The sequence below is a fragment of the Manacus vitellinus genome, unplaced genomic scaffold, assembly GCF_001715985.3.
Source record: "Manacus vitellinus isolate BGI_N305 unplaced genomic scaffold, ASM171598v3 scaffold_68_pilon, whole genome shotgun sequence".
NCBI classification, from domain to species: Eukaryota; Metazoa; Chordata; class Aves; order Passeriformes; family Pipridae; genus Manacus; species Manacus vitellinus.
This window is the reverse complement of record NW_021940744.1, coordinates 1,073,126-1,090,532: the sequence shown is the minus strand read 5'-3', so window position 1 is coordinate 1,090,532 and position 17,407 is coordinate 1,073,126. Positions and strand designations below refer to the sequence as shown.

At 44.9% G+C, this 17,407-nt stretch overlaps 1 long non-coding RNA gene across 1 annotated transcript; it reads left to right on the top strand.

Annotated features, from left to right (window-relative positions):
* The first annotated feature begins 886 nt into the window (after window positions 1–886).
* On the top strand, window positions 887–16,739 carry LOC108641537. Its single transcript, XR_003916261.1, has 4 exons — window positions 887–1,041; window positions 12,931–13,017; window positions 13,738–13,881; window positions 16,170–16,739. It is a non-coding gene; the product is annotated as an uncharacterized LOC108641537 (long non-coding RNA).
* Window positions 16,740–17,407: the final 668 nt, after the last annotated feature.

Sequence of the window (17,407 nt, the reverse complement as noted above, 5' to 3'; positions counted from 1 at the left end):
TCAGCCCCAGTGGGCTGAACGTGTGGCCTTTGCTGGGCTCCCCTCCCTGAACTGCACGGCTCTTGGCCAGTCCGGCTCTTGGCCACCGTTCCAGAGAGAGGGCCGTGCCCGCAGTTCGTGGGCCCTGGAGGGAGCTGGAGCCCGGGCAGGCAGGGCAGCGTGGCACCGAGCCCAGTGCCCGGGCACTGCCACCCTCACGCTGCTCCAACGCGATGGAAACCGAGGCACAACTCGCCCTGCTCCTACTCACCGCACAAAATTACACATTCCAGGGTTTTCAAGCATCCCCAGTCCACTCCGCGGTCATAACGTGGAATAAGCATTTGTCTTCTAGCATCTGCCTTTTAATGTTTGTTAAGTTAAGATTGTTTTTATGAGCTTTGGGTCTTTGTTGGTGCCTTTATTGGTCTTGGCATTAACTGTTTTATAGCAAAAGCAAAGCAGTGTGCTTAGCGTAATTAAACGTGGTGCGGGTAAAAAGTGAACAGAGATCACCTTGTGAGACGTGAATTTGAATTAATACTTCAGTCTTTAATCATGCAGCAACATAATTAAGATTAACCAATATGGAGTATTTAAGCAATTCAATATGGAGTATTTTAAGTTTTCCTTGAGTTTTACAGTTAATATTCTCAATATTAAAAAAATCCTAGCTTTGACTGTTACCCCTTTTTGCAAAACTTCACATGTTTTTAAGAAATTCTAGCCTATGTCAGGTTATTCCTCGTTGTTCTAAGCAACTATTTTTATGGAGTACCTTTCACTCCCTCACACTCCCTGTGACCTACACCGCAGCCTATATAATTAATCCTCACAAGAGCTTGATAAAGTAGTCAGTGATAACATCTCTGTTTTCTAAGTGTGATCAAATGTCTCCGCTAAATCTCAGAGGGAGTCAGCTGGGGACAGGATTTAACAGTCCTTTTTTTGTTCTTGATTAGGTTTCCTTTTTTTAAAAGAATTATTTTTCTTCAGTGGTTCGTGATGAGCTCTTTCAATGTTAAAGTTCAAAGCTGGTACAGAACAGAAGAAGAGAATCGGGTAAGTTGCTCCTTTAGAATCACACTCAGAGTTAATGACTGAAATTTTCTGGTGTTTCAGCCGTTCATCAGTGCTGAGGAAAGGAAGACATTGTCAAGCTGTTGCTGTACCCGAAGTGTCCTTTGGTGAAAGTTCCTTCACTTGTTAGTTGTCTGCAGTACTGAGGGGAGTGAAGAAGTTCCCATGTTAATGTACCACTGGTGGGAAAAGTTTTTTGATGCGAAAAAAACTAAACGTTGCAAAAGTAAGATTTTCAAAATGAGAGCATGCAGTTGTAAGGAAAGCAGATCTCCAAAGGCAGATGGAGTGCAAGGTGACTTGGAATCACAGAATTGCAGAATGGTTTGGCTGGGAAGGGACCTTAAAGCCCATCCAGTTCCACCCCCTGCCGTGGGCAGCAACATCTTCCTGGTTACTCCGAGCCCTGTCCAACCTGGCCTTGGACACTTCCAGGGATGGGGCAGCCACAGCTTCTCTGGGCAACCTGTGCCAGGGCCTCCCCACCCTCACAGGGAAGCATCTGGCAAAACACTAAACTAAAGAGTGGCATGGAAATTAATAAACTATAAATATTCCTAAGAAAATTTTGTTGAAAGAAATCCAACAAAATTAAGCTGTGTTATTGGTGTCCAACTCACCATATTTCTAAGAAATGTTTATTTTGTTTTACATTTCCTGTATCATTTAGTGGCAGGGACACTTCTGCCTCTGGCAGGGGCATGGCAGGGGATCAGGGAGGGATTAGTCCCTCATGCTCAGCACTCCTTAGGTCACATTGAGATACTGTGCCCGGTTTGGGGCTCCAAGAACAGGAAAGGCCTTGAGAGACTGGAGGAAGAAAAGGGAAAGGAAGCCCCAGGATGGCTGGGGCTGGAGAACTTTCTCTGTGAGGAAAGGCCACGGGAGCAGGGCTTGGTCAGCCCAGGGCAGGGAAGGTTTTGGGGACCCTGCATCATCCAGCCCTTCCCATGAGGCTGAGCCAGGCTTTTCTCAGTCAAGGTGAGGGGTGACAGTAAGCCAAACCAAGAAGGGTTTGGGCTGAATGCAGGGAAAACCTATTCCCCACCAGGACACTCAAGAGCAGCACAGCTGCCCAGCAAGGCCGTGCCATCCCCACCCTTGGAGGTTTTCCAAACCCAAGTAGTTCAAGCCCTGAGCGACCTGATCTGCCCCCAGAGCTGACCTGCTTTGAGCTGGAGCTTGGACAGGGACCTCCTGAGGTCCCTTCCAGCCCAAGTCATTCCATCATTCTGTGATTCTGCTCTCACAGTGCAGATAAGAGAGCCTGAGAGGTGGATAATACTGTATTTCAAACCTGTGTTTGTGAGTGTTTTTGTTCTCTGCAGCAGGCAGAAAAGCCATGCAGCATGAGAGCTGAGAAAGCTTTCATCAGCTCCTCGTCTCCACTGTTCCTGCTGTAATGGAAAGATTTCTTCTGCTCCTTGCAGCAGCAAAAGAATAGTAAAGAAAATTACTCCAGTCAACTGAGACATGCTTTTTCCATGTCCTCCTTCCAGGTAAAATATTTATTACCTGTTAAAGTGATTGAAGGTCACCCATTCGCTGCCTTTTAGAATGCAGCATATAGAGAGAAGTAAAAGAAAAATAAAATACTCCCATTTTAAAAGTCTAGAGGCAGAGAACTGTAAACAGCAGGCAAAAGGTGGGAGAAATCAGGAGAAAATGTCCATTTTGGTGCATAACTGCTGTGGTACATCACAGCAAGGAAAGATGAGGGTATAAATAAGTGATAGCAAAGGAAAAATAAATGGGCACTGGTAGGGTGAGGTAAGGTAATTGGTGGTGTCTCAGCAGGCTGAGAGACTGGGCTGCCCTGGCAGCACTCACATAATCCTTTTTCCCATGCTGACTGTCCCTGTCAAACAGGGCAGGAGGCATTTCTGAGGCATTTAGCCTTTGTGCAGGTTACAAACTGTGTAAAGAGCAGCTTTCCTCGGGATCAAATCGGGTACAACGAGGCAGGAAGAAAGGGCTTCTTGTCAATGTGTGTCCAAACCAGTCAGCTCTGCTGGAATCTCTGTTACCTTCCTGGGCTGATGGGTAAGATAATAACCTGCCAATGTATCTGCAGGGCTTGGAAAAGATCGTGGCTTTATTTTGAGACTTGTAGACCAAAATAAGTGAGAAGGAGAGAGCCACGGCAGATTAACTACTCACAGAGGTAATGTGAATAAATGGGAATTGTAGCACAATCCACGTTGTTCAAGGATCAAAATGCACCAATGAGGGACTCTATCAGCTTTATTCCTTTGGAAAATAAGTTTTGCATGAGACACTACAAGATCTTCAGTATTCAGACCCCACCATTATTAAGTTCTTTCTTCCAAAAAATTCCCTGAGAAACAGTTTAGAGCCAGCATTTGAACAATGCTGTCCCAGTGGGGAAAGATATTAATGCAAGTTGCTTTAAGAAGGCAGGAATATATATATATATATACATATATAAATAAAAGCTTTGGCAGTTGCATGGGCAGGAAGCATCCCAGAGTAGATACAGGCCAGGCAATCCTACAAGCACAGCAGCTGAACAACCTGAGCACAGTGGTGTCAACGACTGGCAGTAATTCAGAAATATTTAGTGTTTTTCAGACAGTGTTTCCATAACAGCATTCAGCTGCATGGTTGGAAAGTAATTGTATCAACAAAGTGAAAACTGAGGTCAAAACTAGCCAAGAACTTCACAAGTAGCTGCAAGATCACATTCTCTGCTTCAGAAAATGAAGTTTCAGCCAGTGATCAAAGGGTTTGGCCAATTTAAAAAATGAAGGATAGTTCAAAGTAGCACCTTCTCAAATTACAGAAAAAGGCCATGCAACTGAAAAATTCAACATTTTCTTCAACATTTCATGAGGCAAAACCCCAAACTTACTGGAAAAAACCCTGTGTTTACTAAATCTATAGCCTTAGGGTTTGTGGTCAGAAATGTACCCTGTTTTCAGAATATTGGTGCTTTGAGTGGACACTTTGTCTCCTTAGCTTGTAAAATGCCTTCAAGGCATATTAAGATGTTTGACTGAAATAAAAGAGCTGGATAATTAGTGGTATTGTTTATAAAGACATACTTGACTGGGCTTTTGGAGGGGGTAGTATGCACTTAATGGCTGGTATTAGTGCTGTGTTTGATATTTAAGACTATATTAACAGGTGGAGAAATGCAGGGAGACAGAGAATGTAATCATTTAATCAGGTAATTAGTTTATTACAAATATTTTCATTTGTTGGGATCTTTATTTTAGGCATTTGCTTTATCCCTTTAATACAGGAAGAGAAGAGAATTAATTCCACTTACCTGAAACATGTTGTTTAGCCACAACAAAAAACAGGGTGATAATTGTTTCTGCTTGCATGTGCTGCAGCAATGAGAAGTGGGTTGAGAGCAAAGAAATATTTTTTAGTTTGTTTTTTTTCCTTTTTGTTTCCTCAAAAGATTTTGGACATACTTTCAGAAGAGTCTAAGTAGTGTCAGGGCAAAGAAGAATCCAGAATGGTGCCCAGCACAGCTAATTTGAAATAGGGACAGGATTAAACCCTTTTTACAGCTTTTTAATTTGTGATTCAGCCAGCAATCAATGTCCTGTCCTCTGCAGCAAGGAAACAAGGGTGGTTAACACCTATGAAATGTAGGAAAATTCTGTGCATGATGCTTTGAAATAGTTGGGTTTTTTTAAATAACTGCAAGTGTTGCAAAGATAGGGTCAAAGACTTTGAAGTGTGGTAATGTTTGTGGATTAACCCGTAGTGAGGCTGTTCTTGCACTGATGAACTTTTCATTTGTGGTGAAAAAATTGTGCTATGACCTACAATACAAATTTAGCACTGGCTGTTCTCACTCTGGGGCTCTGGGCAATATTTGAGGTATGTGCAATATTTGGGGTGTGTGACACAAGCCAGGACAGCAGCAAGACTAGAAATGGAATATTTGGAGGGAGAAGCAATACCTGCATAGAGCTCTCCTTGGATCCAAAACAGGAGCAGCAAACTGGAAGCTGGGTGGAGATGGAATGTCTGTATTGAGGCCTGATTAATTAATTAATTAATTAATACATCTGCTGAGCTCTAATTAGGTGCAATTAACAGCTTTGTCACAACAGCTGCCTGGGTGATATTTTAGATAATTATCTGGTGCCCTCTTGTGGAGTCTGAAACAGATACAATCAAACACAGGGATTATTTTTCTGCAAATACAGGGATTTTTTTTCTGCCACTGAATGGTCCAACCAGGCGACCCTTTGCTGAGATGGCTGAAGGTTTATGCTTGCACTGAAAATCATACAGAAGGTAAATGAGCAGGAGGATGTCTTGGGCTGTTGTGCTGATCTTTTCACAGCCATTTAAAAAGTGGTGAGCAAAAGTGTATTTTTAAATAGACAAGGAAAAGGAGAAGGCAGAAGGAAGCAAAAAAAGAGGAGGGGGGAAAATCCTGGAAAAAATAATCAGTATACATTTTAGTCATTCTTGGCTTAAGCATCAGTTATAGCAAATGAATGACCACTCCTTCCCCCTTTTTATGTCTTGTTTGAGGGGGTTCCTTGTAGCACAGACCGACCTGGTTTGTAGCTGCTCAGAGCAGACCATCCCCAATCCCACTGTTTCCATGAGTGGAGAAGCTCCAGGGATGCTGGTGCCATACTTTCCAGAGGCTGGTTAAATTCTGCAAGCCTATCCCTGAGCTGAGTGTTTCACACATAACTCAGGGAGGTTTGCTTGTAACTCATCTGGTTTTTCCATTATTTTTACTTAAGCACTGACCTCAAGCAATTATGAAAAATACGTGTTTGCCAACTGGGCTCTTGTTCCAAATCCACATGTGACTCACCAAAGCAACTCTTGCACTTCTTCAGAACACAGCTTCTTCCTCACAAATGTCAGGAGTTCTCAGCTCTGCTGGGTGTGGGTTATACAGATGTGAGCTCTGGTTTATTTGGGGGTGGCAGAGCACATTGCACACGCTCACGTTTCAGCCCAGCATGTTAAGGAGGATTTTTGCAGTTGGGAGTTTCTTTCCAAGATCACAGTTGTCAGATAATCTTCTAAACAGCCTTATGGGATCTGCAGTGGACTTTGGTAGGTGCTGGGGACAGGCATTAGATTAGGGTAGAGGTCTAGAGAAGAAACAATTTCTCCTTTTGGGTTCCACTTCCACTCTTCTTCAGTTATTTTCAGGCCGAGGAATGGAAAGGTGAGATCTTGGCTGTATGTCACTACTTGCTTTTAAAGTCTGTGGTTCTGCTATTTGGCAGATTTTTTTGCCTTCCAAATAGTAGCCGAAACACAATTTGGAGAAATGTGGCCTCCACCTATTCCCTGCAGCCTCACACATGTGCTTCAAATTTGCAGTAAGAGGAAAAAGGAGATGTGTAATGCAGGTTTATGGACACAGCAGATGTCCACACACACACACACTGCATAAAGGAGACCTAAACAGTTTTGGCTTCAGTGAAATGAGGCACAGGGCTAGGGAGAAGTAAATAATTATTTGTTATAATGGTTTCTGAATCCCTTGGAAAGAACCTGAGTTGCTGAAGCCCCCCCTAATTCTCCACATGGTCTGGAATGAGGAGTGCCTTGTTGCTGAGGGTCTCTGGACGTTAAGACAAGAAGGCCAGGTCAGCACTTACTCTTGCATTGTCCTTTTTTCCTCAGATGAAATCTGTCAGGACATGGATTTAGAATTTAACTGCCTGCAAGTGAGACCCCACAGAACTGAGGGTCTGTGTTATAAGTTGCCAGAATTTTTTGCTGTCTTCAGAACAAGCATTGGAAAGGCTACCACCTATTTAAGGTAAAGAGGGAAAAATGGAACAAGCCAATCTTTCCAGACAAAGCAAACGATGAGTATTAATGCACAGTCAGTTTAGATTTCTGACAGGGCCTCTCTCCCCAAAATATTTGCATTGTATAGTTAAAAATGACAGTATTAATACATTTAAAAATCACAGTATTAATACATTCTGGTTCCATGACCCTCTTCATGGTGGTTGACTGGAAAGGTTGATAGTGTGCCTGAGGTTTCCAGTCATTAGGAATTTCCTTTTCTGTGCTGATTATTGCAGTGTTTGTGAGCAGGGGTGATCCAGGCAGATCCTTTCCATCCCACAGAGGTGTGGGCTGTGGGGACAGCACATTTGCAATGCCAGAGAAAGGGCTTTCAGAGAGAGCTGACAGGTCACTACAGTGTTTGTCATTGTTCCAGCCTCCCTGGGAGTCTGGGTTAATCTAATTAACACAACAGTGGGAACAAGGTGACAATAAAAATTAGAAGCCCTGAAGAACTCTCTTATGTGTGACTGGGAATGACAGGCAGTGCAGGGAATGCAGAGCAGGAGGATGCTCAGGGGTGAGGACTGAGCAAAGAAGCTTTTTTTTTGTACTCATAACATTAAGCTGGCATTTTTTCCCACACTATCTACTCTAAGCTCCTACTTTAGGAATTCTGAATTGCCCTCTGTGTTCTTACCTATCTCTGAATTGGCAAGACAGCTCTGCTCATAGAATCACAGAAAGGTTTGGGTTGGGAGGGACCTTAATGCCCATCCAGTCCCACCCCCTGCCACTATCCTAAGGTGCTCCAAGCCTTGTCCAACCTGGCCTTGGACACTTCCAGGGAATAAAAAAATTGAGAAGGAAGGCAATAGAATGTAGTGATTCTCTTCAGGTACTGATTCTGTAGTGTCTACATGTGCATAAATCATCCCCACTTTCAAAAAGAACATGAGGAACTTTGAAAACTTAATTTTCTCAAAGTTCAAAGCCAAAGATTCCGAAACACCTTGACATTAGTGGAGGCAGGTGGAAGAAAGTTGATGTCTTTTTATTTTTTCATGAGCCATAAAAAGCAGGGTTTTTAGTAATAATTTAGCAACAATACACAACACTTCCTTAAAAAAACTAGTTAAAACAAGCCATTTAAATAGTACTGTTTAAAAGGAGTTCCAAGCTAAGGGATAGTGGGATGAAACTGTCAATAGATACCAAAAGTTGTACTCCCATAAAACAGCAGGCATTTTTGGAAGCTTTGTTACATTCTTCTGTATTCTTCACAGAACTCCCTGCTGTGCTGCAGGAACAGGTATGCTGAAGGAAATCTTCCACAAGGCAGTTTCAATTCATGAGAATTTCAGGGTTCCTTTTCCTGCTGGTTTCAGTGGTTTGTTTTGCAGAAGTCTGGTGGGTTGCTGTGCATGGGGAGGGGGGACCTAAATCCACAGCACAAGTGGAGGAAGAGCTTTCACAAACTTCCAGGCTTAGCACATGTCCTGGTCCTGAACACTTAACCTCCAGCAGGAACAGTTACAGAGAAAATAGTCTGTTCAAAAGAAGTCAGTGATACAGAGTTCTTGGACAATGAGAGGCCACAACTGTTTCCACAAAGCAGCTGAAACCAAATTTTTAATGTGTTTTCCTGTGAAATAATTTACAGTGGTTTTGTGTAGCCGTTGATCAGAGAATAGTCAAACAGGCCACCCTGTCCAGAAGGATTTTTCCAAGGCACCTACAGAAAATGAATAGCCAGCATCTGTGAATTTTTACTGAGAACAGGCATCTACTTCTCATCCCCAACCTACAAGTAAAAAGCCTTCTAAAACATATAGATCAAATACCAGAAACGGTGCAGCAGAGCATTGGCCAAAAGTCAAAGCATTCCCTGTGTGGTTCTGTAAGACATAATTTCTCTTCTTAGTTTCTGGCAGCTTTTTGATGATAAACTAGGAAAATATGATGAGAAGTCTTGGAACACTGAGTGGGGATGAGGAAGCAGTGTGAACTGCTTGACAGAGTGTAAAAAAGCCAACGAGGAGGAAGGAAACAGGAGAGAAAGTGGTTTGGCAATCGGCCCGTGAGAGGAGGATGCAGAAACACGGTGATTAAGTGCGAGCCCCATATTGCTTCCTCTTCTAGGAATTCAGACCCTCCTCAGGGTCTGTGCCCCATTCCCTGTCTTTGGTGGGAGTTGGGACCATATATTTTTATCTCCAGATAAGGGGGGCAGGAGCTTCCAGGGGACAGCAAGAGCTTTCTGTGCGGGGCACCTTTGGCCTGGGAGGATTCTTCGTCCGTATGCAATTTTGGGAGTCAGATGTCTAATTTCAGCACAGAGCTCCTGCAAGCCAACGACTGCTGTTCCGCCCAGGAAAGAAAGCCCTGACCCCTCATCTTTCCTGGGGAGTTGGTGCACCACTATCAGCACTACAGGGACAGCAAGAGCTTTCCCTTTTTTTTGAGCTTTGTGCTGAAATGGCCAGTCCAACTCCCAAAATTCCATAGGGATGAAGATTCCTCCCAGACAAAAGGTGCCACACCAGAAAGCTCTTGCTGCCCATGGAGTACCCAGGCTGGCCCACCAACTGCACCTAACAGCCAAAGGTTCCAGGCTTTCTTTCCTGGGGATAAGGGCTGTTTGCTTTTTTCAGCCCTGCGCTGAAATTGCCAGTCCGACTCCTAAAATTGAACACGGATGAAGATTCCTCCCAGACCAAAGGTGCCAGGACAGAAAGCTCTTGCTGCCCACAGAGTGCCCAGGCTGGCCCACCAAGTGCACCAGAAACCATAAAGGTAAGGTCTTTCTTTCCAGGGGAAAAGGGCTGATGTTCACTTGCAGAAATCCTAGGGCCGAAATAGGCAATCCAGCTCCCAAAATTGAATATGGACGAGGATTCCTCCCAGACCAAAGGTACCACACCAGAAGGCTCTTGCTGCTTATGGAGTGCCCAGGCTGGCCCACCAACTGCACCAGAAACCACAACAGTAAGTTCTTTCTTTCCTGTGGAAAAGGGGTGGTTTTCATTTTCAGGAATCCTGCGCTGAAACTGCCAGTCCGACTCCCAAAATTCCATACGGATGAAGATTCCTCCCAGACAAAAGGTGCCACACCAGATAGCTCTTGCTGCCCATGGAGTGCCCAGGCTGGCCCACCAAGTGCACCCGAACCCCAAAGGTCCTAGGTTTTCTTTCCCTGGGATAAGGGCTGTTGTTGGCTATTCAGAGCCATGCACTGAAATTGCCAGTCCAACTCCCAAAATTCCATGCAGACAAAGATTCCTCCCAGACAAAAGGCACCAGCACAGAAAGCTCTTGCTGTCCCTTTAGTTCCAAGAGTGGCTCACCAGCTGCCCTGGAGAGACAAAGGGTAAGCACATTGAGTTTTGGGAGCCGGATGGCCAATTTCAGAGCATTGCTCCTGCAGTGAACGACTGCCCTTTCACCCTGAAAGGAAAGCCCTGACCCTCCGTCTCTCCAGGCCAGTTGATGCACCACTCTACTCATTCTCACACCAGGGCAAGAGAACACATACCTGGAGCAAAAGTTCAGTCTCAGAGCTGCTGTTTGAGGCTGTGACGACCTGAGGCAGAGGTCGAGTCACCCCTCTCTGAACTCCCTGTGCTGCAGATACAATGGGCCTTCTGTGCAAAACATTCCCAGCTGGAGCAGAGCCACCAAATCTGTCAGCTTTTTACTGCCTCTACAGAGGGCAGGGACATCACTGGCACAGAGCTGTTGCTCCCTTACTACAGGGAGCAGCAAGGAGGCTGAAGGTGGCATGATGGGGCCATGAAGATGATCAGAGGGATGGAGCACCTCTCCTATGAGGAAAGGCTGGGAGAGCTGGGGGGGTTCATCTGGAGAAGAGAAGGCTCCAGGGAGACCTGAGAGCCCCTTCCAGGGCCTAAAGGGGTTCCAGGAGAGCTGGAGAGGGACTGGGGACAAGGGATGGAGGGACAGGACAAGGGGAAATGGCTTCCCACTGCCAGAGGGCAGGGATAGATGGGATATTGGGAAGGAATTGTTGGCTGTGAGGGTGGGGAGGCCCTGGCACAGGTTGCCCAGAGAAGCTGTGGCTGCCCCTGGATCCCTGGAAGTGTCCAAGGCCAGGTTGGACGGGGCTTGGAGCAACCTGGGCTGGTGGAAGGTGTCCCTGCCCATGGCAGGGGGTGGAAGAAGATGAATTTCATTGTCCCTTCCAACCCAAACCATTCTATGTTTATATGATTTTGAGTTGAGGATACTTGGGATGATTCTAATTTGTGAAGAAAACTAACTGCATGATAACTTTTCCTTAGCTAAGCTGAGATTGCCTGGGAGCCTCCTGGAGTGTGATGAGTGGTCACAACGTGGGTATCTGAAAAACAGGGAGATGTGCTGGGGCAAGAGGGACTTTTGTATGGAAAGACTTCACCGGAGGAGGAGGGTGCGGGGGATTCTCTGTCACCAGAACATCCTACACAAGCGAGTGTGCAGGAGAGGGCGCCAGACAGCAAGGAGTAACGTTGGTGTGAAAACATCTCAATAAAAAGGGAAGAGAACGGCTACTTTAAAGTTTTGGCTGAGGTTATATTTTGCATAACCTCAGAGAGTTAGAGTGGGTGACTGAGCATCCATGGTTTTGGTAGCTAGTGCATTCCACATTCATGGCTACAGGCAGGATATATGAACATGGACTGAAAATCTGATTCCTGTCACTCATGTCAGCATCTCCAGCCTTTGATCAGTCAGGAGCATAATCTTTGTCACTCCTCTGGAAGTAGATGTGTGAGAGCAAGCTTGGCAGGAACTGTTCAGCTTCCCTTATTTTTACTGTGTTGCCCCAGTACCTCAGTTACAGCCCTGGATACCAGTCCCTACAGTGAACTAGTTCCTTGTTAAACTGGAAAATTCCCTTACAAAGACTCTCCATTGATCCAGTGAGTGTTGGCTGCCTGCATTCCTAGATTATGGAATGAGGCAACACACACCGAGGTTACAGCTTGGGCTGTGTTTGTTTTCAGGGCTGTAGCAGTACAGGGCTCCTGGCAGACAGGAGGAACATTCAGGAGACAGGACACTGGAGCCCTGTCAGACAGGTCTCCTGACTCCTTTTGCCATGGCACAGCCAGCAGTTAGGGGAACTGCACTGAGTGGCAGCAACTTCCACCCCCCCTGTCCCCAAACAGAACGTGCTTCCTCAAAACAGCTTTTCCTCCCTCTCCTAAACCTAAATACAGACAGAGCTGTTGCTTGTGGAACTCACTCTAGTGATGGAATGGCATCCAAGGTGGCCACAGTTGGGGCTGGTACTTCCTGGACCCCACCTGCAGGGCTGCATCCAGCTCTGGGACCCCAACACAAGTGAGATGTGGAGCTGTTGGAACAAGTCCAGAGGAGGCCACTGAGTTGATCTGGAGCCAGGCTGGGAGAGCTGGGGGGGTTCACCTGGAGAAGAGAAGGCTCCAGGGAGAGCTGAGAGCCCCTTGCAGGGCCTAAAGGGGCTCCAGGAGAGCTGGAGAGGGACTGGGGACAAGGGATGGAGGGACAGGACACAGGGAATGGCTTCCCACTGCCACAGGGAAGAAATGGGAAGAAATTCTCCCCAACCCTGTTAGTGTTCAAGGTGTTCCTGCCCATGGCAGGGGCTTGGAATGAAATGAGATTTAAGGTCCCTCCCAGCCCAAACCATTCTGGGATTCTAGGATTCTACATGAACTTTGGCTTATTTTCCTTTGTTTTCTGGTTTATTTTTCCTTGTTTTCAGAGGATTTTCATTTTGCACAAGGCAAAAGTCTGGAATAGCTCAAGCTATCACTGAGCCCTCCTCCAGACCTTTTTTGTGCTTTATTGTTTTTGTCCATGGCCTAACAATGCAAGCAGTGCCTTGAGCTGGGACCAGCAGCCAAGTGGCCACCAGCGATAAAGAGAAGGAAGGAGGAGCAAGGGAGAGTTTGACCTCACCACCTTTGTTTAGATTGCTGGTTCTTTTTAGAGTTTCCTCTTCTTATTCTTTCAAGTACTTGGGGAAAGAGAAGGGAACTGTAGCCAGACCATTATGTGTGTTTAGCCCATAATATAAACATTTTTATCGTCTCTCTCTTTTTTTTCCCTTTATTTTATTGGCAGTGGTTTAAATAGCTACAGAAATAGCAGAGAAATGGAGAGACTAAAATTTTGCAAGATTTGAATTCTGGGCAGCGTGCCAAGTACCAGGTAATTTTTGGCAGGACTGCAAGGTTTGGTTTGCACACACTGCTTTCAGTCCTCAGTGGGGATGTGTGTGCTCAAAATGGGAGTCCAGTGGCTGGGACCTTCACAGCTCAATTGTACCATATAGGCAAACTCCTCAAAAACTTCATTTTAAAATGAGTGAGGGGCTGTTATAAGACATTAACACCCTTGATTTCAGCCTGCTACCCACTTCTGTGTTCTCTGGTAATGACAGAGTACTGCAAGCCCCCAGTTCTATGCAGTAGTTACAGGGGCTGTGCAAAGAAACATCCAGTGTGGCATCAGAAATAAAACAAGGCCACTGCTGGTTCTTCTCTTGGTTCTTCAGATGGGCAAGAGCTAATTTGTGCATCTAAACACATCAAGGGAAAACACATTAAGGCTCATACAAACAACTCCCCTCGAGCAGAAATTCTGTCTGGGTTTACGTAAAAAAAACCACCACTGTGAGAACAATTAAACAGTGGACTAAGTTGCCAGGGAAGTGGTAAAATTTCCCCTCACTGGAAATATTCGAGGCTTGGCTTGACAGAGCCCTGGACAGCCTAACTCAATGGCCCTGCTTCCAGCAGAAGTTTGGAGCAGATGGTCTCCAGAAGCCCCTTCCAAGCTAGATTTTTCTGTGATCTATCATAATGCTTCTAATCATCATGTTTCAAAGTTGGGATAACAGAAGAATGTTGTTATTTTCTCTCATGTCAGGCAAATGAGGATTCCAGTGCCTACGGAAATACTAACTTTATTATGGAATAGGAAAGGAAGGAAAAGCAATGGTTGCATTTCACTTACAAACATTAGTGCAACCAACTGTGGTCAAAACCAATCTGGCAAAGTTGAACTGCACAGGTAGCCAGGAGAATACAGGTCTCTGCTAATCATCAGAAAAGCAATAAAATCATCCTTTTTTGAGGGCCCTTTTAATGCAGTAAACATACCAGTGTGTTCAGTACTGCACAGCAAAACAGCTGCACTTGCAATGGTGGATCTGTCAGAAATCAAGCAGTTTTTAAAATAAAAGCCAAATAAACACTGACACCTACATTGCTTTGAGAAGAAAACAGAATTACTAGTGACTTGAGAAAGTTTATCAGTTCTAAGTAGATCACTATTATATAAACAAGGCCACTCCTCTTTCTTCTGTGGGATAGTTAAAGAGGCAGGAGAGAACCCCAGCCAGGTAACATGCTAAAAAGGCAGATTATTGTTATCCATGTTAGCAATTAGAGCAGCAAGGATGAGAAAATCAGTGCAGAGGTCATAATACACCAGTTAATTACATTTGGTGTCCTAAAGGACAAGGAGAAACCCTGTGCCCAGATATTATCACCCAAATAATCAGAGTAGTTGCTAACTGGTAAGATTCTTGCTGCCTGCTTGGCCACTGAGATGCCTCCTGGACGTACTGGTGCTGCCCAAGAGGTGATGGCCTTTTGTCCAGGCAAATTCTTGTGTGAGTGCAGCTGATGTGGAGAGGAGCAGGATGCTAACAGGATTACAGGGTCAGCAGGTATCTCCCCGCTGACAGATTAGCACATCGTGTCCTTTGTTGTGTGGCTTCCCCGTGCCAGAAGCCAGGCTTGGATGGATGGATTTAGGTTCTCAACAGCCAAACTTAATGAACAGAAAAACTTGTGAACATTTTGGGATCCATTTACTGTGAGTTCAAACCCTAGGAGTGCTGAGGTTTTTATAAAATTATCTGGAAGGAAAATGAGGCAGACGAGAGCAATCACTTCAGAGCAGGGAAAATACATCAAAAATCCAAACTGTTCAGCTTTCCTTTGTGCATCTCCTTTTGAACTCTTGCAGCTCATTCAGTGTGCAAGATGGTTTAGCAAATCCCATTTCATTTGCTACATATGCCTTCTTGGACAGACTCCTGACGAGAAGCTTCTCCATGGAAAATGGAGCCTTGGAACAGGAAGGCTGTGTTTAAACCCTGTGCTTAGTCTTAATGAATATACTCGGAATAAAAAGCAACCAAAACCATCTGTGGTCAGAAGAAGCAAATCCAGATGTGGTGGGGATTTAGTCCTCTCCTTCATTAATCATGTCTGCAGGATCATTCAGCTTCTGCAGCCTGCGCCTGCTGTCCTTTTGCAGGGCAGTTAATCATGCAGGAACATCAGCCCACTTGGGAGGAAAGTTTCGGTCACATCTTTGTTAATCAAATGGAAGGAGGATTTCTTACTCCTCTAGGAAGAGTCACTGTGGTTTCCTTAGTTAAGAAGGGAAAATGACAGGTCTAATTGCTAGATTTGGTGTCCTGCTGCACTGAAGTCTGGTCAGTGACAGTGTGATGTCAGCCTTCCTCTGTTACCAGGCTGCAAATCCCACCCCATAAACTCATTTCCAACATTTGGGAAGGCTTTTGTCTTCCCAGGAAGGTGTGGCTGCCCATTTGAAGCGGTAAAGAATCCACTGGATCTCCAAGGGATGGATTTTCCTCCTGGATTTTCTGCTGAGATCAGTAGGTTGAGCTGTGCTTGTTTGCTCCCTCGTGAGCGCTGGGCAGCGGGAAGGGCCCTGAGCTGTGCTTTATTTGCTGGTTCCTGTGCACCACCCCCATTTCTACCTGAGGTGACAAATCAATGTGTCATGTTTGACACCCAGGGAGCTCCAGCAATGGATTTGTAAAGGCCTGTGCATTAGCTGCTTTGACATGAATGTCCTAACTAATTAAAATACAGCCTCTAATGGCAGTGGAGCAGGAATGAGCACCTCTAGCTGTGTCACCAGATTTCATAACTAGTGACTAAGCAGAGAAGAAAATGGTCTTTGAATTTACCAAATATGATGGGAGTGTTTAGTAAACAAGAAAAGTTCCACACGTGTATTTTATTTCATTTTTTCCAATTTACATATATACAAACCCGTGTAATTTCTTGGCCACTGGGACAGGCAAATGGAGTGTGCAACAGCTGGAGGTGATTCTCAGCTCTAGGATTCCTTACTTTATAGGAAATAAAATCCAGAACCACATCTGAAAGTTTCTGATTTTTGCATCCCTATTCAGAACTTTCACTCCTGTCCCAAGTGCATGTCCTGTGACATGTCCTAACAACCAGAGTTTCCCCCTTGCTGATTCCCACTGGTGTTGGGTTTGCTACAACTCTTCATTCCTGTTCTTCCAGATCCAGCATTGCCCCTCCAGCCTTCCAAAAGGAGACTCCAGCTTCAAAGAGTCACAGGGCTGACATCAAAGGAGCAAACTTAAAGCAGTGTTCTCCTCAGGGTCCTGACACGGCAGCTGACAGGGCCAACAGCACTCCTGCAGGAAAACCTGGGAGGGGAGAAGTCCAGGGGAACTTTTCACCACAGCGCTTGAAGATAATGATTACAAAGTTAAGGCAAGGCAAAGTCTCTTGTTCTTGTGGAGTTACTGGTTTCAGGGGATTTTTTTTACTTAAGTACTCAAGGTGTGCAGAGCTCTTTCCCTTCTCCACAGCCACTGCCTAGAGCTGTACTTGCATCAATCTGTTTATTTGTAACAAATCAGTTTTAGAATCTGTTTTAAAAGCAGCCTTGACGTGCAAATTGGTAATATGGCCTAAGTACTAACAGCTTGTGTATTTGATTATAAACATTATAACTTGCTCAAAATAGACTTACATGGGTTTGGTTGCACTCCATGTGAACTGGGAACCTAAGACACACTTATGGATAGGAAAGAAAAGAGCAGAGCTCCTCTCCAGAGTTTACCATTAGCAGTGTGCTGTTCTCCTAATTTTTGAGGAGGAATCCTGGGTAAGCAGCATTCTTATGCTTACCTGGTGTCTTTAATCTCAGGTGTCAACAGAGAGAGAAGCTTCTAGTCCTCATTACAGGGAAGCTTTCATGACCTCACCTCGCCCTCTGACAACTAAGAAAAGAGAGTTTTTACCCCAAGTTTTCAACCTCTCCACTCAAAAGTATTTATTTTTGGTGGGACGTGATGTGTCCTGTTTGGATATTGAGGATGGAAATTCTAGATTTGTAGCAAGGCTAATGTCTGGCTGAGCCTTGCTATGGGATAAGTGCATATGTGTGTGTGTGTATATATATATATATCTATATACACATACATACAATGCAAGTGGAGATCTACTGAACTTTGCCATGTCACCATTAATGCATTATGAGAACGTTTGATTGCAGGAAAGCGCCTCAGATTATGTATCAGATTCAATTCTGTGAAAAACCCAGACATTTATAAATTATTTGCAACCAAGCAGGGCAGAATGATGAATGTTACTTACAATTTGGTATTTTATGAGCACTGGTATCCAAGGAGTGAATGTTGTTTACATGTTGAATGACAGTAAAACATAACTGAGAGAAAAATAAGGAGGGAGGAAGGCAGCCAGCAAAGCCTCCTCCTGCATTAGGTTGT